We start from the raw sequence: 21,777 nt of genomic DNA on the forward strand, positions 1-21,777 counted from the left end.
GGCCGGCCGATGCCAGGACTCAAAATGGCGCAGATAGCCTTTGCCCATACTATGTCACAGGGGCTACCGGTGCCATTGGTCAGCCCCTGTCACATGGTAGGAGCAGAAGATGGTGCCAATGGCCATGTGACAGGGGCTGACCAATGGCACCAGTAGCCCCTGTGACAAAGGCTATCGGCGCCATGATGAAACCAGCACCGAGGGTGTGAGTGTAGGGGATAGTTCCCGGACCCCCCGCTGGACCACCAGGGAGTTTTGGTAAGTCTTGGGGGGGGGGGGTTCAGGAGGGTTTGTTTAAATTTTTATTTAGGTGGCTGAATAAAACAGAAATCTGTTAAATACGTGGGGAGTCGCGATGCGTTTCGCCTCCCCACGTATTTAATAGATAGGACAAAATACGTTGCGGATCACAAATACGTGGAAAACGGATGCACACCCCTACTAAAAACAATATGGCATGTACATGATGAAGAAAAGGTGTAATTATGCTTCCATCAGATGGGCCACTTGCTGAAGGATATGTGCACTTGAAGGTGGCTGTCATGTCCTATTCACTTGACAAATCTCTTCTGAATCTCTTAATCTCTCTCCTTTGATTTGTTCTGTTGTGTGCAGTGTATAGATAAAAGTGCATGTTATAAAAGGAGTGGTAGAGTGAAGACTCAAAACTGTGGAATGGAGATGTGTGTTGGTTGTGAAAAGAATAAACATTCTCATTAGGAAGCAACCCCTGGGAGAGGATTCCAGAGGTCAGCGAGAACGATCCAAGCTTTGATGTCCATAGCCCCAGCTTCCAGAGACCTCACATCCTTTACAGCTGAAGAAAACAGGAAGCGTGCACCATTAGGCGAGCGTACCCCACAATAGCCACTGCTATTAATTGCATCAGTAGCATGGGATCTTCTTAGTGTTTGGGTAATTGCCAGGTTCTTGTGGCCTGGTTTGGCCTCTGTAGGAAACAGGATGCTGGGCTTGATGGATCCTTGGTCTGACCCAGAATGGCAATTTCTTATGTTCTTATGTTCTTACTGTAAATTTACTACAGGTTTTATTCATAAGGAATTTAATTCAAAACTAAAGTCAATAAGGTGAGTACATAAGTAGATATAAGTAGATTAATTGTATTGTTTTGAGGGTCATTGACAGACAAATATAAAATAAATCAATAGACTTAAAGTACATTAGATTAGTTTTACATCTCTACTCCTTTAGAAAAACTCGATAACAAATCAACAATATTAATATGCAGATAGCAGACCAGCAGCAAGAGGGAGGCTTTCCAGTTTTTTGCACTGAGTGCCACATGTATGATTGTCTCCTAGCTGGCGAGATGTTTTATATGTGCGCTAGATGCAAAGAGCTCCTAGCTCTCAGAGAATGAGTATATCTGTAGGCTAGAGTGGCAGACCTGGAGGAGCTGAGATAGAAAGTTATATAGAGGCCTTCAAGGGCATGGTAGAGAAGTCCCACCTCCAATCTGGCAGCCCTTGTGCTGGCTTGGAAGAGAAAAGTCACCTGGAAGGAGATCACAGCCTTAGTGAGGTGGGAAGCAATCCTGTAGCTAGGACCTACTCTCAAGATGATGTAATATTCTATCGCACCGAGGATATGTCTCCAGTGGAACATGCCCAGGAGGGAAGGGTTAGGAAAGCTGTTGTAGCTGGTTATTTGATTTTTAAAAAGGTAGATATCAGGGTGGCTGGTAGACTTGAGGATCGCTTGGTAACTTGCCTGCCTGGTGTGAAAGTGGCTGACCATAGAGAGGATTTTAGAATGATGGGAGAAAGCCAATAGTAGCTCAGAAGTGCATGGCTCAGAATGATGTATCTTTTAAGGATAGTAAGAGAACATGTAAATTAGGGCATCCCAGAAGAGAGGTTGCAATAAATGCTAAAGTGGACCAGGTGCCATTAAATAAAGAGCAGATAGAGCAGAAAGATTTCAAATTACCCCTTCAACCAATAAGCAGGTTGTTAATACAAACAAAAACGTACTTTGAAATGTCTGTATACAAATGCTAGAAGTCTAAAAAATAAGATGGAAGATTTAGAGTGTATAGCTCTGAATGAAGAGGTAGCTATAATTTGTATCTCAGAGACCTGGTGGAAGGAGGATAACCAATGGGACACTCTAATAAGAGGGTACAAATTAAATCAAAATGATAGGATAAATCAAATAGGTGGAGAGGTGGCACTATATATTAAAGAGGGCATTGAGTCAAACAGGATAAATGGTCTGCAAGAATCAAAATGCAATGTTGAATCTTTATGGATAGAAATTCCAGGTGAAAAGGGGAATAAAATAGCAGTGGATGTGTATTACCATCCATCTGGCCAGAATGAACAGACAGATAATGAAATGCTAAAAGAAATTAGGGAATCTAACAAAATCAACAGCACAGTAATAATGGGTGATTTCAGTTACCCCATTTTTGACTGGTTGACTGTTACATCAGGACATGACAGAGATCTAAAGTTTCTAAGTGAAATAAATGACTGCTTCATAGAGCAGCTGGTACAAGAACCAACAATAGGGAAAGTATTTTAGACTTAGTCCTTAGTGGAACACAGGATTTGATGTGAGAGGTAACAGTGTTGGAGCCACTTGACAATAGTGATCACACCATGATCAAATTTGACTTAATAAATGGAGGGAGGACACCAAAGAAATCTACTGTGACAGCATTTATCTTTCAAAAAGATGACTATGAGAAAATGAGGAACATAAGAAAAACCTGAAAGGAGCAGCTGCAAAGGTTTATATCAGGCATGGATGTAGTTTAAAAATACCATCTTGAAAGCCCACACCAGATCTATTCCACACATTAGAAAAGGTGGAAGGAAAGTTAAATGACTACCAAAATGGTTAAAAGGTGAGGTGGGAGGGGCTAAAAGAACATCTTTCAAGAAATGGAAAAGGGATCCAATGAAGAGAACAGGAAACAGCATAAGCCCTGGCAAGTTAGTTGTAAGGCAAAGAGACAGTTTGAAAGGAAGTTTGCAGTGGAAGCAAAAACTCATAATAAAAACTTTTTCAGGTATATTCAATGTAAAAAGCCCGTGAGGGAGTCAGTTAGACCATTAGATGAACATGGGATATGTTGCGGGAACCGGCCGCGGAGGCCCGTGAACTGCTCCCTCCACCTACCGGCGCGGCCATCCCTCTTTCACTGGTGCTGGGAGCCTCATGGCAGCGGGAAGCCACCACAGACACGTTCCACCATGCTGTCTCCCCACCGGTCCTCCTACGCCGACACTCCTTCTCGGCCAGGATGCAGCCGGCCCCTGCTCAGGCCTTCCTGCTCCTCCCAGGCATCCTACGTGCGCACACGCATGTCACGTGAACCTATTTAAAGGGCTCACCTCGAGAAGTGCCATGGTCCCTCCCTAGTGACCCTGGATTATTTAAGGCAAGGCCTGCCTCCCAAGCCTTGCCTTGGCTACTTGACTCCTGCTTCTGCCCGTGGCCTGCTTGTGAGCCGAGGACTCTGCCTGTACCTGACCTACGAGATATGCTGCCTACCAAGACCTTGCCTGTACCTGACTTACGAGATTTGACGCCTGCCAAGACCTCGGCCTCCACCGGGACTATGTGAACTCCGCCACTAGCCAAGACCTATGCTGGCACCTGGTCCCTTGTGTAGGGTGTTCCCCTGCTTGACTCCTGAGACCCCACGTAAGTCCAACCAGCCCTGGCACCCAAGGGCTCAACCTGAGGGGAATGAAGGCTGGTAGTGGTGAAGCCCCAGCAGGGTCTCAAGCCTCTCCCAGCCTCTCCTGCCAACGGTGGGGACCCGTGGGGCTCCTCTCCACAGGTGGTACCAACTCCCCCTCGGCCCAGGGATCCACGACTTGTAACAGGTTAAAAGGGGCACTTATGGATGATAAAGCTGTAACAGAGAGACTAAATGAATTCTTTCCGTTGGTCTTTACTGAGGTAGATGTAAGAGATATACTCATGCCAGAAATGATATTCAAAGGCAATGATTCTGCAAAACTGAAACAAATCTCAATGAACCTGAAAGATGTACTAGGACAAATTGTCAAACTAAAGAGTAGCAAATCACCTGGACCAGAAGGTTTATGTTCTAAGGGAGTGAGAACTATGTGCAGTGTATAAGGGACACTTTTGTGCCATTTTCATACTTCAACATTTATTTATATTATTTAAATTATTTATTTACCTATCTCCTGTATAGCACTGATAATTTCATTTAACTATACAATGCTTGATACGGAAAATGAAGGATCTGTTATTTTCATTTCTTTTTCTTTTCTCACTGATTTTTATAGAGTAAGGCTGTATAAATAATTTGGAGCATATCTAAATGAGGCAGCATGGGCAAGCATTTTTGTCCTCTTATGCTTGGTTTGAGTTTGAGTTGACATTGTAAAGTCAAGTAGTCCATCCATTCTGTCCTGCAAGTTGCTCATGGTAGTAACTGTCACTCCATGCAGATTACCTCCATGTTTTCTGTTACGCCTTCCATTAAGAGTAATACTTGCCGCTCTGTGCAGGTTACCCCCATGCCTTCCATTAAAGGTAGTAATTGCCATTTGTGATACATGACCCCGGCCCACAAACGGCAGTGCAATGACTAGACTAGGTATGTTGAGGGTGGGAGAGAATATAAATTAGGGGAAAGCTCTGCAGGTAGTTGCATATGAAGGCTCATGGCATCAGATCCCAGCCCTGGTCCCAGCTGAACTGGAAGTACAAAGAAAGAAAGTGCTGGATCAAAACATTTTAGAATAATTTGGGGGATGCTTTTATGTAAATATTTACTGTAAAAAAACAACATGACGTTATAAGCCCAAGATCCCAATGTAGAAATCATACAAATATGAAGGAATCTAAATGTACTATATTATTTTTTAATTAAGAATTTAAAAACATCAAATTACAGAGGTCAAAGTAAAAAATATATAAATATCAAATATACAATACAATAAAAATAAGCAACAGAAATGGCTCAGCTACTACATTTAATATGTTACAACAACTACAAATCTATGTTAATCACAACCCAATTCACTCAAACTACCTAAACTCATTCATGCCCAATCAACACATACTTATTATCTATACAAATTATTACATATTTACAATGATATTAAATCAGAATACAAAAATACAATGATGTTAAATCAGAATCTTTCCATGATGAAACCCATAATATTTAATTGAAAATTGTCCTTAATCTGTTCCTACAAAGTAAGGATCCACTCTCTTTCTTCTAAATAAGGCTTCTTCCTGGGACACTTAGAACTCACTGCACGCTTGATTGCTGCAACTTCTTCTCAGAGATTGTGGTTGATCACCAGAGTTCCTTCTCATATTTAATATAAATAATTTCCTTTGTAGAATAATGTTGTTAAGTAATTGTTAATCTACTACAGGTTTACAGTATTTAGCACTATCTGCAGTCAGAAAGTTCCTTTAGCTGGGAAGTGAGTAAAGACGCTGATCCACTGGATGCCCTTCTGTCACTGGGTTGAGCAAGCAGGCCCTGATATATGAGATACTCCAGCAGTTATTTTGGCTTCATTAGCACACCTTGAACTTTATTTGTCCAATTTATTTCCCAGGCTGGAATAAATATTTGTATTGATAAGATCCAGTAACTTGCTGATTGACAGGAAACAAGCTGTACACCAAGTAATAGGGTTTATTTTAACGTATTCTTTACTGAATAAAGAGAGATCAGCAGTGATGAAAAAATATTTTTTTAAAAAAGAATAATATCATGAATAATTTTAACTGCTGCAGGTGTTATTTGATTTTATCAAGCAAAACATACTTAGCTAAAGCCTGAGGTAAACATTTTAAGTAGGAGGGATCTGGAAAAATACAGATGTAATGGTCCTTTAGAGAGCATCCTATTAGTCTTTTCCTCTTCAGTGGTTGAATATTATATTTATCTATTAAGGGCACATTTTTAGTTCGTTGCAACTTTAAAATGTACTTTCAAAACAAACTCATTTATTTCTGCTCATACATGCAACTCCTATGGAGGGCTTGCCTGGCTTTCTGTGTTTCCCAACCCAGGCCAGGAGTAGCCCCTAGCAAGTCTGATTTTCAGAATATCCATAATGAATAGGCATGAAAGAGAAATGCAGGCAGGACTGGCTTGGGAAACCCTGGACTGGGTGACTTTCTTTGCTACTGTTTGCCAATCCTCTGCCTGCTGCATGATCAAGGGAGTACCTGCATAGTGCGTAATTAAGTGATCATCACTCAGAATGGGAGGGGATACTGCGAACTTTGGAAACTCTTGAGATCAATTAAGGTGAGAGAAAAATAATTTAAGACACTAGCTCTCAACCAATTCTTTGGGATATCTGCAGTGAATATGCATGTACTGCCTCCATTGTCTTCAAATCCATCCCTGATATATTCATTGTAGATATCTTAAAATACTTACTGGTTAAGGGGCAAATCTTTAAACTTACGCGAGGGTGCAGATTTGTTCGCGCAACCTGGCATGAACAAATCTACGCCCGATTTTATAACATGCACGTGCTGCCGCTCGCATGTTATAAAATCCAGGGTCGGCGCGCGCAGGGGGGGTGCACAATTGTGCAACCTGCACGTGCCGAGCCGAGCAGCCTGCCTCCGTTCCCTCTGAGGCCGCTCTGATTTCAGAGTGGCCTTGGAGGGAACTTTTGTTTTTGGTCCCCCCACCTTTACCTCCCTTCCCCTATCTAACCCACCCCCCAGCCCTAACTAAATCCCGCCCCTACCTTATTTCGTGGAGTTACACCTGCCTCTGTTAGGCGTAAATTGTGCGCGCCGCCGCCTCCCAGCCCCGGCACAGGCCTCTGTGCCAGAGCTCTCGGCCCCGCCCCCGGACCACCGTCATGCCTCCGGCCCCGCCCACGGACCGCCGTCATGCCACAGCCACGCCCCCGGCCACACCCCCGGCCAGCCCCTTATTCGAAGCCCCGGGACATATGTGCGTCCCGGGGCTTGCGAGCGCCCCCGAGCCTATGCAAGATAGGCTCGGCACGCGCAGGGGGAGCTTGGGCCAGGTTTTCGGAGGTTACGCACGTATCCCTTTGAAAATCTGCCCCTAAGTGTATCCCAAGGATTGGTTGACACCACCCAAGGCGAAACTGAGAAGAGTATCACAGAGCATGTTTGCATGTTCCACCCATGTGGAATTTGGACCAGCAATAAGAACAGTTGTAGAAATCTAGCATCACTGTTTTCCTTCTTCCAGTAGTCACTCTTCATTGATGAGTTCTTTGGATTGTTGATTGATTTACAGTCATCAGTAACAACATCAGCACATTAGGCAATGGCCAATGACTGATCTTTGAAGGACTTCTCAAGTGCTCTTAATAGGAAGTGTTTTGTTGGGTTTATGTATATTGTGGGGTGAATTTTAAAAGAGTTGCTTGCATTTAAAGGCTCATATACATGAGTATCTGGACCAAGCACGAGCAACTCGCTTTTTTTTTAATGGCCCAACTACACACGTATATGCACATGTGTGAGCAACCTAATGCATGGGGGAAAAGAGGTGGAGCTAGGACATGTTGGGCCATTCTGGGGCAGGGCCAACATTTTCGTGCAGGAATACATATTTTAAATTCCATGCCCACAGCGCATGTCAGGTTGTTACCCGTGCTTATTTACTTCTGCTTTTGAGAAGGTATAAATCAGAAGAAGACCTGTTTTAAACCAACTGGGTGATGGATCTGGGTAATCTGGAGGGAGTGCAGGCTGAAGAATCAAAGAGGTTTGGATGACCTAGAAACAGACTGGGAAAGCTAGTGGATTAATGGGTCAAGCTGACTATTTCCTTCACGCAAGCATGTTTTAAATTCTGCCTAGCTGAGCGCATTAAAGCTGACCAATTCCTAAGGAATATATGCAAAGAATGTTTCCTCACGTAACCAATTAAAATTAGGCACATACATACATGAATTGAGTTTATTTTAAATCATACGTGCGCACTTGCATGAATGATTTAAAATTCCAGCTTATGTGTGCACGAGAGCTCATTTTAAAGTTACTATCCCAATATTGGTTTTGAATGCTTTTTGTGTCAGTTTTCTGATTGTGTTCTTGCTTTTTGAAAATGTGTTTTATGGTTTATATTGTTGTGATAATGTTTGATTTAATGTATTAAAAAAATTAAGCGGGCCATATTCAGTAAGGGTTAAATTTTAAAAATTGCTCGCGGTTCCCAGCATGTGCACATGGTGCGCGCATGTTACAAAATCCGATGGCCATGCGCACGTGTGCACCGGATTTTATAATCTGTGCGTGCATGTGCGTGCGGCACTCGCAATGGGGGTTGAATTTTTGCAAAGTACGCGCGACGACGCAATCGGGCCTTCCCCAGTTCCCTAACCCCCTGGATAACCTTCCTTTCCCTTCCACGCTCCTCCCCACCCCCTAAACCTAACCTACCTTTCCTCAATTTTTATATTTTATTATTTCCTACTCCTCGGGAGCAGAAGTAATTTATGCACGCCGGCCGGCTGTTGGCACACACTTCCCTGAGACAGTGGCTAATGGCCGCTGTCCCAGCCGGCTTCCATCCCGCCCTACACCACCCCACCCCTTTTTAAGGGCCCGGCACTTATGCGCATATCAGCACTTATGGTGCGTGGCCGGGACTTGCGGGTGGTGCGCGCAGGGCCGGGCCCTGTGCGTAAGTACCAATTTTTACGACTTTTAAAATTCAGCCGTAAGCTGATTAGTTGACAAGTTATCCGGCTATAAGCCGGATAACTTGTCCTTTATATTCAGCTGCTAAGCGTCCCACTGAATATACTTGCTTAAATTTATCTGGCTATATGTAGCCAGATAACTTCAATTCCTCACCGGCTCCTTCCCCCACAAAATTCCATATGGCCCCATCAGGGCATGCATCCCCCCCCCCCCCCAAATGTGTAACTATCATCCTGGGAATTGCAGTTTGCGTGTTCCCCCTACTCCTGTTCTTTTCAAAAATAAAAACCAGGCTACCCCTCCCCCCTGTCCACAACTCTCTAAAGTCCCTATGTGCTGTGCTGCTGTCCCATTCCTCCCTGGACCCTCCCGGACCTCCCAGCCCCCGATAACTTATTGTCCTCTGTTGGGAGCGAATTCTACAGTTCCGCATTTCCAGCGCTTCCAACTATGGGATAGCTTATGCTTTCAGCCCAGCTTCTGACAGAGCAGCATTGGAGGCTCCAGGAATGGGGAATAGTGTATCTCGCTCCTGGCAGAGGATGATAAGGTATCCGGGGGGGCAGACCTGTGGGCCATCAGGGGCGCAGGAGAAGGAGGGCTTGAACTGTAAGCCCCAGGGGAGATTGGGGAGTGGGGAATGCACAGACTGACAGGGCCAATTGAAATTTTGTCGGGGAACGAGGGGATTGGGCCACAGCCTTTTTACATCTTTTTCTTTTAATTCAAAAAACAATGCCACTTACCCAGATATCTTTTGAATATGTCCGGATAAGAAGCAAGTTATCCAACCAACAAGCTGTATAGCTTTAGGCTTGCTCTGAATTGGCTGGCTAACTTACAGGGCCGAAATGCTTGGTTAAATGGCTCTAATGCATGTGATATATAACGCAACATATATTAGTATGTAAATTTTATATTTAGTATGCAAGTGGGAGGAGTTTATGGAAATGAGGGTCTGCTAGCAAGGAATGCATTACTGGTGTGAAAATGTTTTTATAGCATAACCGCTATCGCATCGCATGGGGAGAGAGAGAGAACTTTAATATAATGAATAGGACTCGCTATATAAGTAGCACTCTAGATGGGCACATTAAACTTAGGGTGCGTTGGGGGGGGGGGGGTTACATATACAGTCAGAGGAATTAACTGCAAGAGGAGTTGATTTGTACACTGCAGTTTCAGCTGATAAATTACAGACCTCCAATACAACCTTGGTTCAAGACATGCTGTGATTCACCATAAACTGAAGCTGTTAGAAAACCATTTTAAAACACCTGCACTTCCTCTTTGTAAACTTATTTAGGTCTCCAATTATGAGTCTGATGAATCAATTTAAGAAATAATTCCTGGAGGGCCTTAAATCACCCACTAAAGCTATTCCTCGTCCCCTCCCATTAAGAGAATGTACTGTTTGTCATTTGTTAAACATAAGGTCATTTCCCTATGGATGTTATGGAACTCATGAGGTTTTTGGAGAGATCCACCAATGAAGATTTCAGCAAGGCTAACATACTGGTAACTTTCGTTTTTAAATAAGATGAAAATGCAAACCTAGGATTGATTTTCTGTTTTAAGCAGTATCTTTTCTTTGGGCTTAGAATCTAGGTTTTTCCACACTTATGCAGAATAACTCAACATAGATGCATGTAGTTTTAGGGTTTGCTCCAGGAGGCCTATTCTCTTGGTGCTGAAACAATTCTTTTTTTCTTACAACTGTCTAGTAAAGTTTGAGAATATCTATGAGCCCTTTCAGTTGAGGTTTTACTACATTAAAAAAAATGTTTTCTGTTCATTTATTTCATGTAATATTTTTTTTTTACTGTACCTTTATTGTAATTTATTTAAAATATTTTTTTTAGAAATGTGTCAGGAATGGGGAGCAGGGAAAGTTGAATCTTTTCAGTGCATTCTTTGGGGTTAATTTTCAAAGGCATTAATGACTTATAAAATCTAGTTTGATGGCATAATTGCCTCTTTGAAAGTAGCCCGGGTGGGTATGCGTGTAAAAGTAGACACGGAGCATGATTTCACATGTATTTTTATGTGCTTGCTAAATAGGCTTTCCAAGGGAGCATAGCTGGGAGCATGATCGGGATTTGAGCGCATTCTTTCAATTTTTGAAAGCATACATGTATATCCACCTGCACAAATGTACACCTGCTCTTAGGGCAGGATTCATCATTCCTCGCGGAATGATGAATCCTGCGGAATGATGAATCCTGCGAAAAAGGGGGCAGGGGGCCTGCGAAAGGCTGCAAGCATTTGCACGTGCGATTTCGCCGGCCGCGGTGGGGCCGGCTGCAGCCTTTCGCAGCGAATAGCAACACCATAAAAGGTGTAGCTATTCACCGTGCTACTGCCAGCTATAATGTTCCTCATATTATCGCGGGCAGCGGTGCGGCGGCCGACTCCTCCCCCCTTCCCCACCCCAAGTCCTCCCTCCCCCTAATTTGCATTATTTCACATTTGAAAAGGCCCTTTTCACATGCAATATGGCCTTAGCATGCGATAGTGCTTTGAAAAATAACCCCCTTAATTAGGTGGAAATGTATGCATGCATGCTGCAGGAGAAGAGGGATTCTATGCACACCTGCATAGCTTCAAAGCGGATTTATGTGCATAAATCCGCTTTCAAAGTTCTGGCTAAAGCCTACTAATAAAAGGTAATTGTGCACTTCAGCATTCGGAAATTGCCCTGTTTATGTCTGTCTGATATGCTTAGCAGATTGCTACTACAACAATGTGTGGATGATTATGTTGGTGCCCTCAGTAAATGTATACAACGAGAGCAATTTCAACCTGTCCACACTACATAAAGTCCGCGGGTACTTTTAACCCACAGACTTTGCATCAGGTTTCGTAGCAAAAGTGCACGCAAGCCTTGGTTTTGAAACTTGCTGCAGATACAAAGTTTTTCTGCATGCATTTGCACCTGCTGTTCTTGCGGGTGCTCTTTTCATGGAAAATAATGCAAGCAGGTTTGAGAATGCACTCTATGCACGTTATGTCCCTGCCCAGAGCTAAACACGCCTCCCTCAGGGTCACCTCCTCTAAATGCAGCAAAAAGTAACACACATTGCTCCTCAACAAATCTGCTTTTACTCACACCAAGGCAGGGAAATTTTCCAGCAGCCAGTTTATTCGTTAAAATGACTTTGAAAATGATGCTTTCCATGCCAGCAGCTGCATTCTTTGGTTTCATTTTCATTTTTCGTGATATCTTATTATCCCCTGCTCCTGGACTTTTCTGTTTGGTTCTCCCCATTTTTGAGGACTACATATGCGGGTAGATTTTCAACTACCCACATGCGTAAAATACGGGCTTTTTGCGCACGGCCGGGCCTTGCGCTCACCGAGCCAATTTTCAAAGGGGTCCGGCCACACGCGTAAATCCTAGTATGCGCACAAGTGCCAGGCTTCTTTGAAGGGGCGGGCTGGGGGCGTGTTCTGGGCAGGGGGTGGGCCGGGACAGCGCCATTGTTTGCTGTCCTGAAGACCCGGCTGCCAGTGCACACAACTTACTTCAGCTCGGGACCTGAAGTAAGTTGTGAAGCAAAGGTAAAAAAAAAGAAAAAGGTAGGGTTTAGGGGATGGGGAGGAGAGGAGAGGGGAAGGGGAAGGGAGGTTAGGTAGGGGGGTAGGGAAGATCCCTCCCAGTCTACTCCTTAGTTGGAGGGAGGGAACTGGGGAAGGTTAGGATGCGTCGCCGCGCAGAAATTGTAAAAAATCCCCCTCCCTTGCGTGTACCGCCCACACATACGCGCACGGGTTATAAAATCCGGCACGTATGAGCATGCGCCCATGGATTTTCCACCATATGCACACCGGCATTTCTGATGTCTGTAGTTTTTAAATTATATAAATACAAAGTTTAAAGAAAAAGAAGAACAAAGAGACTCCAAAGAGAGACAAAAAAATACTGGGAGAGACGCGGAAAAGAAGAGAAGCAGAGCTCAAAATACAACCAGAGACACAATAGGTTGAGAAGCTAATTTATTTTCTAGAAAAGATATTGACTAATTGATATAAAGCATCTTGGGACCCAATTCAAAGCAGAATGATCTGCATGAACGTCCTACATAGAAGATTTATGTTCTGGCAATAGTTTTATTTGAAGGGCTGATTTTGCTTTTTTGAATGTCTATTCCTCTTCTCAGCAGGGCATATCCCATATGAGTTAAATTGGGTCACTTTTTTTTTTTTCTGAGACTAAGTTGGTAAACTTTTCTCAGGGGACACTTTCCCACATCCCTTGTCAACTGCTTTCTCATTGTGCTCACTATTGATATCATGAGAACAAGTGTCCCAGGTTTGCCTAGCAACAATCTGATAACCTTATGGCAGGAGCAAGCCTAATGGTACTTTATAGAAGAACCAGCTCGCAAAGGCTGGCTGGTAGAAAAGAGGAGAGGTACAAAGAGCATTTGCATGCACTGACCCTGCAGTAGCCCACCTCCTTCTCCTCTTGTAGTTCCTGCATAGGCCATTTCCTGTGTGATAGAAGGTTGCTCCAGCTGCTGCTCTTTCAGTCACCAGAAATCTGCACCACATGCTCGAAGGCAACTTGATTGGTGGTAGGGTAATATTGCTGAACCTGCTGGCTCTGGTAGAAGTTGGCTCAAATGGATCCATGAATTGAGTGAGGAAAAGAAGGGGAGAGAGAGAGCATTGAGCTGGAGAGAATGAGGAAAAGAGGACAAGGGTTCAAGGTGGAAAGAGGAAGGACCAAGCCAGGGACTGAGCTTAGGAGAAAGAAGGGAAGAAGGGAGGAAGAGAGGGAAAGAAAGAACAAGGGATCATGTTGGAAGGGGAGAGAGGACTTTTACTGAACTGGCCCCCTCCCTAGAATAAGTGGATGATTCCTTCCCCCCTCCCCAATAATATTTATGCTAATGCCAGCCATGTGAGGAAAACTAAATAGGAAACAGGAGAACTATAGTTAAGTTTAATGTTAAAGTACTTTATGTCTTAGGCTTTCAACCAGGGATACTTGAAAAAGGTACTCAGAATGGCCTCTCCAGCTCTTCTTTCCCCTCTCCCCTTTCCCTCCCCTCTCCCCTCTCCCCTCCCCCCTCACCCCTTTCCCTTCTTCCTACTGCTAATACCACTGCCACAGCTCTTTGATCCTACAGAAGGAACTAATCCTGGATTCCACTGTGGCAGCAGCCATGACCTATAGTTGCTGGTGTTCCCCGTCAAGCCTCAGCAATCCTCTCTCATTGCAGGATGTGGCCAGCTGTGTATGCCACAGGGGAGTTGAGAAAGCACATACATGTATGCTCACAGCACTCCTGCTACCATCTATAGGATGGTAGCAGGAGTGCTGTGAAACTAGCATAGGCACTACAAGTAGAAGAGGAAGCCGCAGAACTTCCATGGAGACAGAGAACGTACATGCATCAGCATCCCTGTGGGAAGGGGCACTGTCAGAGCACAGTGAGGGGAGAATAAATTAGACTGGGAAGGGCACTGGGGGAGGATTAATGAGCTAGAGGGGAGCATTGAAGGTGAGAGATGACAAAAAAGAGAACAAGGACAAAGTGGTTGTTGCGACCGTTGCTGCCTGACGTCTCCACTTCGCCCACCTTACCGCTTTGGCGACTCCCTCTTTGCCTGTGAGAAGTTTGGCTGCCACGGCATCCTCATGCCATCCTCCTCCGGTGTCCTCAGACCGGCTAGACGCTGCACACCACCATGTTTCCACGGAGCCTAAGGGCGCGCGCGCAGCGCGGCCCCAACTGAAGGACCAGCAGTGGAGGACCAGCAGTGGCACGAACCTCAGGGGCGTCCCCCTGAGATGACGTCATCCGCACCGGATATTTAAGATCTCTGAAATCGCTAACAAATCGAGTTAGCAAAGGTTTACTGGACATGGGATACTCTACCTAAGCTACTCTGCCTCCACGGACTTACCAGGGGTACCCGCTCCTCGGGGGCCTCATTTCTCTTTGCTTTTCGGATCGCAGCCTGGAAGCGGTACTCGCTCCTCGAGGACCCTCGTTCCCGGACTTGCTACTGAATACCACTTCTGCCAGGAAGTCTTCGCTACCTTCAACATCAGTGAGTTACTCTCTCTCTCTCAGAGCGTTCCCTGGAACCAGGTACTCGCTCGTCGAGGGCCTACTTCATTCCAGCTCCTGGGCTGCTTACAAGAACTATTGTGTGAGTGTTACCATCAAGGTTCTGTTCCTGAACTCTGCATACTCTGCCTACTCACTATATTCAGTTTCTCTACAGCTCAGTTATCCAGGATCGCTGTTCCAGTATCTGAGGGACTACAGCTCAGCCGGGCAATTCAGCTCACTACTGCCACCTCTGCTGGTTCAATATACTGTTTAATAAAAGAACTAGTGTGTGTCTGTCTCCATACTCTAAGCCTGACCGGTGGTCCCTCTCGGGATCTCCCCCGGGGGCGTGGTCATCTGCTACCGGCCCAAGGATCCACCCACAACTACCTCAAACACTAACAGTGGTGAAGGACTGAAAGAGGAAGATGGACGAGTGTGGATCACAAGAAGGGGAGATAGAAAAGTGATTCACAACCCTTTTTGTGTAGTGGCACACCCAGCATAGGATTCACTTCATTTTGGCACACCACCACCTTCATCGTCATCACATTCTCTTCCTTTCCCTTCCCTTCCCTTTCCTTTCCTCTCCTTCCATCCCCTGGCATCATCATCATCATCATCACCTTTCCTCTCCTCCTTCCCCTGGCATTATCACCGTCCATTCCTCCTACCCCTTGGCATCTCAACTTTCACTCCCTTCCCCTACCACCTGGCATCACCACACTCCCTTTCCTCGCCCCCATCCTTGGCACAATCACCATACCCTATGGCACATTCATCTGTCCCTCCCACCCCCCACACACACACCTCCATGTCCTGGAACCAGCAGAAATCTGAGCAGTGCTCACCTGGTGCTGATTCTTCCTCTTCTGCTGCCTCTGCATCTGCAATTGAAACAGCATGAGACCAGCAGATCTCACTAAATTACAGGGCTATGCAGTTTCCATTGCAAAGCCAGCAGAGAGAGAGAAGAATCAGCAGCGGCAGATAGGCACTACTCTTTCACCCTCCCTGACCCCGCTGGTGGGAGGACATCCTGCAGGCCAGGAAGGAAAGAAAAATGAAGACTGTCAGCACTTAAATTCTTCTTACCGGGCTCTTCTCTCAGTACACTTGCACTTCAGCCCCGGCACACTGGCTGGGAAACACTGAGATAGAAGACAGAGAGTTATATTAGCTATAGAACCTTTAGCTTTTCAGATAAGAGGAAATTAATCTTACAAGGGAATTGAAATTGGCAGGAATAAGAAGAAAAAAAGTACAGTTTGTAGATGATGTGGAATTATTTGTCTAAGATGCAATAAAGGCTATTCTCAAGATGGCACAAGTTTTAGAGGACTTTGGAAAATGTTCACGTTTAAGATGAATTATGATAAAACCGTGGTATTTGCCAATTTGGAAAAAGTTGAGGTTAAATTTGACAGCCCCATTCTTTATGAATTGGTCAAAGTAAAGAATTAAATATTTGGAATTAACCTTTTTATGTAATAACATGAAATTGTATGATTTAAACATCCCCACAATGGGGGGTGGGGGGTGGGGGGGAATATAAATGGAAAACTGATGGAGGAGCATGCAGGCTGAGGGATCTCTTCCTGTTCTGTATTAACATTGTTGAATCTGCCCTAGTGGATGATTGTTACTGTGTTATGTTACCTTTGTTCCCTGAGTTTGTATCCATTAAAGCTAATACAAGTTTTAACAAGAATGTGACACAATGCATATAGAGGGAAGAAATCTAGATTCCCAATCACTTGGGATTGGGAATTACCAAATCTAAATCTAGATGGATTGGAGTGCCAGTTCCAGCATGTAGAAGATTAGCTATTCAAATCTTCCAAATATAGTAATCTTCAAATTGAGAATATATAGAAACATAGAAATGATGGCAGAAAAAGACCAATTGGCCCATCCAGTCTGCCCAGAAAGCTCCCACACTTATTTTCCCATACTTATCTGTTTCACTGACCACCAAGTTCAGGGACCTTGTTGGTAATTGTTTGATTCGAATTTCCTGCCATGCCCTGCTGATGATGCAGAGAGTAATGTTGGAGTTGTATCAAAGGTGAATCGTAAGGCTTAATGGTTAAGGGTAGTAACCATCGCATCAAACAAGTTACCCCGATACTTGTTTACCCAAACTGCACATATCAATGCCTTGTTGGATGTTGTCTGAGTATAAATCTTCTTTTCCACATTTCCCCCAGCCGTTGAAGTAGAGAGCAATGCTGTATATGCATTCAAAGTGAAATATCAGGCTTAATTGGTTTAGGGTAGTAACCACCGCAATAAGCAAGCTACCTCACGCTTATTTGTTTACCCAGACTGTATAGTTCAGTCCTTGTTGGTTGTTGTCTGAATGCAAATCCTCTTTTCCACATTTCTCCTTGCCATTGAAACAGAGAGCAATGTTGGAGTTGCATTAACCGTGTGAAGGCTTTTTGAGTAAGGATGGTAATCACCAGGTAGTAGCCACCATTGCAGCAAGCCACCCCCATGGCTCTTCTCTTGATTCCCATCCTCTAGCCTTTATGGATCCACAGTATTTATCCCATGCCCCTTTGAAATCCTTCATAGTTTTAGTCATCACTTCCTCCGGAAGGGCATTCCAGGCATCCACCACTCTCTTCATGAAGAAATAGTTCCTGACATTGGTTCTAAGTCTTCCTCCCTGGAGTTTCAAATTGTGACCCCTAGTTTTACTGATTTTTTTCCAACTGAAAAGGCTTGTTGTTGACCATGGATCATTAAAACCTTTCAAGTATCTGAAAGTCTGTATCATATCACCCCTGCTCCTCCTCTCCTCCAAGGTATACATATTTAGGTTCTTCAATCTCTCCTCATAAGTAATTTTATGAAGACCATCCATCTTTTTGGTCACCCTGCTCTGGACCACCTCCATCCTGTCTCTGTCCCTTTGGAAATACGGTCTCCAGAACTGAATATAGTACTCCAGGTGAGGCCTCACCAAGACCCTGTACAAGGGGATCATCACTTCCTTTCTCTTACTTGATATTCCTCTCTCTATGCAGCCCAGCATTCTTCTGGCTTTAGCCATCGCCTTGTCACATTGTTTCGCCGACTTCAGATCATTAGACACTATCACCCCCAGGTCTCTCTCCTGCTCCGTGCACATCAGCCCTTCACCCCCCATCAAATACAGTTCTTTCGGATTTCCACACCCCATAAGCATGACTCTGTACTTCTTGGCATTGAATCTCAGCTGCCATATCTTCGACCACTCTTCGAGCTTCCTTAAATCCCATCTCATTCTCTCCACTCCTTCTGGTGTGTCCACTCTGTTGCAGATCTTAGTATAATCTGCAAAAAGACAAACCTTACCTTCTATCCCATCTGCAATGTCGCTTACAAAGATATTTATTTATTTATTTATTTAGAAACTTTTCTATACTGTCGCTAAGTTATGTACCATCGCAACGGTTTACAAACAGGCACAAAATAAGACATGTATAGGTAGGTTATCGTACATTCTAACAGGTGCCAGTTTAGTATGGTTATAAACTCATTAATAAAATCGATGTTTGAGTAGTGATGGTCAAGTCCAGGTGTAATATTGAATTACTCTTCATAGTTATATTAACATGCATTTTTTAAAACTGTTATGTTGTTCATTTTCAACTGCGCTTCTCTGATTTGGTTTCTCTCTACCTCTCTACCCTCCCGTTTCTTTAGGAAAAGATTGTTTAAAGAGCCATGTCTTTAAGGTTTTCTTAAAAGATTTGATATCACTCTGTAATCTGATTTCAGTGAGCATTGTGTTCCATAGATTGGGCCCTGCCAATGATAAGGCCCTTTCTCTTGGACCATTCTCTTGCACCATTCCCAAAACTGATCCTTGAGGCCTCTCCCACAGTGCTCCCTCCTCAAGGGAAATGCCGCTGATCCATCGTGGCTGGCTCCGCCCCCTAGGCGCGCGCACGCGCAGCAGCTCCTGATTTCAAGGGGCCAGCGCGGGAACAGGGAGGACAGTTCCAGATGACATCAGACGCTGCAGGGGTATTTAAACCTTGCAGCTAGGCCTAGGCCTTTACCTTGCAACGAGGTTCACTCTGGTAACAGTTGCTAGTTGCTGCTTCGGAACTTTCGGCTCCTGATTTTGGCTCCTTACTCCTGGCTTTTGACTCCGGCTTCCGTCCACAGACTTCTGATTCAGCTTCATCCTTGGCTTCTGACTTTGGCTTTGTCCAGGAGGCCTTGCCTAAGTCCAAGTGGCTCAGAGCCTCACGAGCTCCTCTCGGGGGTCTGCGGGCTTCCAGTGGTGAAGTTCCAGTTGGCCTCCTGGCTCCAGCTCTTCATTTCCATTCCCTGGATACCACCTCACAGGAGACCACTCGTAAGTCCAAGCAGCCCAGGTCCTCACGGGCTCCTCCTGGGGGGGCCTCGGATCTCCAGTGGTGAAGATCTCTTGGTCTCCTGTCTGTGCCACCTCCCGGCTTTGACACCCACTGGGTATCTCCTCAGTGAGCCAACAACTGTCCTAGCCGGCCCAAGGGTCCACAAATTCAACATATGGTCAGAATTCCTAAGAGAAAAGATTCTGCAAAAGGATACAGAAATATCAAGAGAAAGATACATTAATAAAAGTCTGTCCAAATACCTCCAAGAGGTTCAGTCTAAATTAATTTATAAGTGGTACATATCTGAACCTAGGGGTTCATTTTGAGATATCTGTCTTCCATTCTTATTTACAATGTGTTTCTGGAGTGAGCACCCTAAGGCATTAGGTTGAGACTGTACAAAGGTACAGCAATTCCAGAAGGATTTATGCAGTCATAAAATACATTTGATGATTCCTTTGAGTAAAGTGGTACTTTTTATTTTATTTATTTATGTATTCAATTTTTATACCACTTTCTCAAAGTAGTAAAAATATTATCAGCAGACCAACATCCCACATATAAAAAAAAAAATGAAGACGGAGCATCTTAAATGTGTTGGTTCAGTACAGTAAAACATATTCTTTTAAAATGGACTGAGACAGACGATCTAGAGTTTCATGTGGAACTTTAAAATGGTAGAGATTATGACATTATTTGGAATCTCAATGACTGTAACAGATGGCAGAACAGCCAAAAAATGTATGAAAAGAATTGAGAAAATGTATTCAATCTCTATTATTGAAAGATAAAAACACCTTTTAGTATAATATCTAGTTAAAAGAAAATTGATTGTGATACAAAAGCTATGGGTAAGGGAGTATAAAATGTATCATAGAACAATATATCATTGTTGTTTACACATTTTTTCATGGAAAGAAATTGGAACAAAGTTGGCATATCTGATCCAATATACTGTAGATGAGGGTTAAAAGATTTAGGGCTCAAACATATAATAGTTGCTGTTTTACTTGTATATATCACTTTTACTTTGGTAAAGCAAGGGAGATATAAACTTTGTCAAGGGCAGCTAAAATAGATTTTGTCAGATTTATACGGTAATTATTGAGGACAATTTTTCATAATCTGCATTGTTGTAAAGAACACTGGTACTTTTCACTTGTAGATTTTGCACCAATTTGCAAATTGAAAGTATGTCTCTACTTCAATTTGAAAATTAGCTAAGGAAAATGTACTGGAGGGATTTGCAAAGTTTTTCTGAGTAAAACAACTTTGCTAGTTTAGAAATCCAAAACCACATGCATGGTTTTCTCTCCTGACTCAACCCCCTCCCTGGTAGAACCTCCAGAGCAGAAAGAGAAAGGTGAAGACCAAAATTAGTTCTAGATTTACTGAGGCATGATATGGTGATATCGCAAATTAAACAGTGTGTAACACGCGTTAAATGCTATTTATCATGCGATATCTCCAAATCGTGGCTCTATCGCACAATATAGCTAAGCCTATATAACCAATATAACCAATATAACCAAGCCTACCCTTCACTTTCCTCCCCCTCCGAGAAGAATTCCTAAATTCTGTGTAGTCGAACCTATTATTTGATAACTACGTCACTCCCCCCCCCCCCCCCCCCCCCCCTTTTTCCCTTTACCATTAATTCCTCTGAGGAACCTTTTCCGTCCATTTATTTCTCTGAGCTCCTCCCTAATCCGCCCTCAATTTCGTTAGGTCATCTTCTATTCAGCTTAGACTTTTATCTTTCTGCCCTGTAAATTTTCCACGAGCGTCGCTCTGGAACGTCCAAGAGTCTCTGTATCTTTGCACTTTAACTCACTGTATCTCGTTTTTTTACTACTCTAGAATAATATATTATAAGTGGGTTTTGGTTTTTTTATAATATTATAGAATTATATGTATTATAAGTTCCTTATGTATTAGTATTATAGAATTATATGTATTATAAGTTTCACTGTATGCTAACATATAATTGTTTTACTGTTCTTTTCCCTCATATAATTGTTTACTGTTCTTTGTAAGGGTTCTGCCTAATTGTTCCAAGGCTCTGCCTAATTGTTATTGGTTACATGTAAACCTATACGATGTGCAAATGGCTATCGGTATAGAAGAATTTCTAAATAAAATAAATAAATAAATATAACCAAAGAATTCCATCCCTTATGGAAATAGATTGCTTTACATGTATTTGCATCTATAGAATTGCCTAATGCACACAAAGCAGCTGATGATAATAAAATAATGTTGCTGACTTTGAAAACAGCCCCATTATTTTATCGCATTTGCAGGACATGTAAATACATTTCCTGAGGGAGCATGGGGCCATTCATGCAGGTCTCTGATACTCCCTTGGAAAATTTAAAGGGCCATGGTGCTCAATACATAGACCCCTCCCAGGTCACACAAGGGTTGCTGTTGACTCCCCCCCCTCCCGCCACCTATCACTGTTGACTCTCCTCCCCCCCCCCCCCATCCCCTGTTATACACTGTTTAATTTACAATATTGCCATATCATGGGTTAGTAAATCTAGAGCTCATTTTGGTCTTCACCTTTCTCTTTCTGCTCTGGAGGTGTTCCCAGGGCAGTGGTTAGACCAGGAGGGAAAACCATGCATGTAGTTTTGGATTTCTGAACTAGCAATGTTGTT

The sequence above is a fragment of the Rhinatrema bivittatum genome, chromosome 1, assembly GCF_901001135.1.
Source record: "Rhinatrema bivittatum chromosome 1, aRhiBiv1.1, whole genome shotgun sequence".
In the NCBI taxonomy this organism is placed as follows: Eukaryota; Metazoa; Chordata; class Amphibia; order Gymnophiona; family Rhinatrematidae; genus Rhinatrema; species Rhinatrema bivittatum.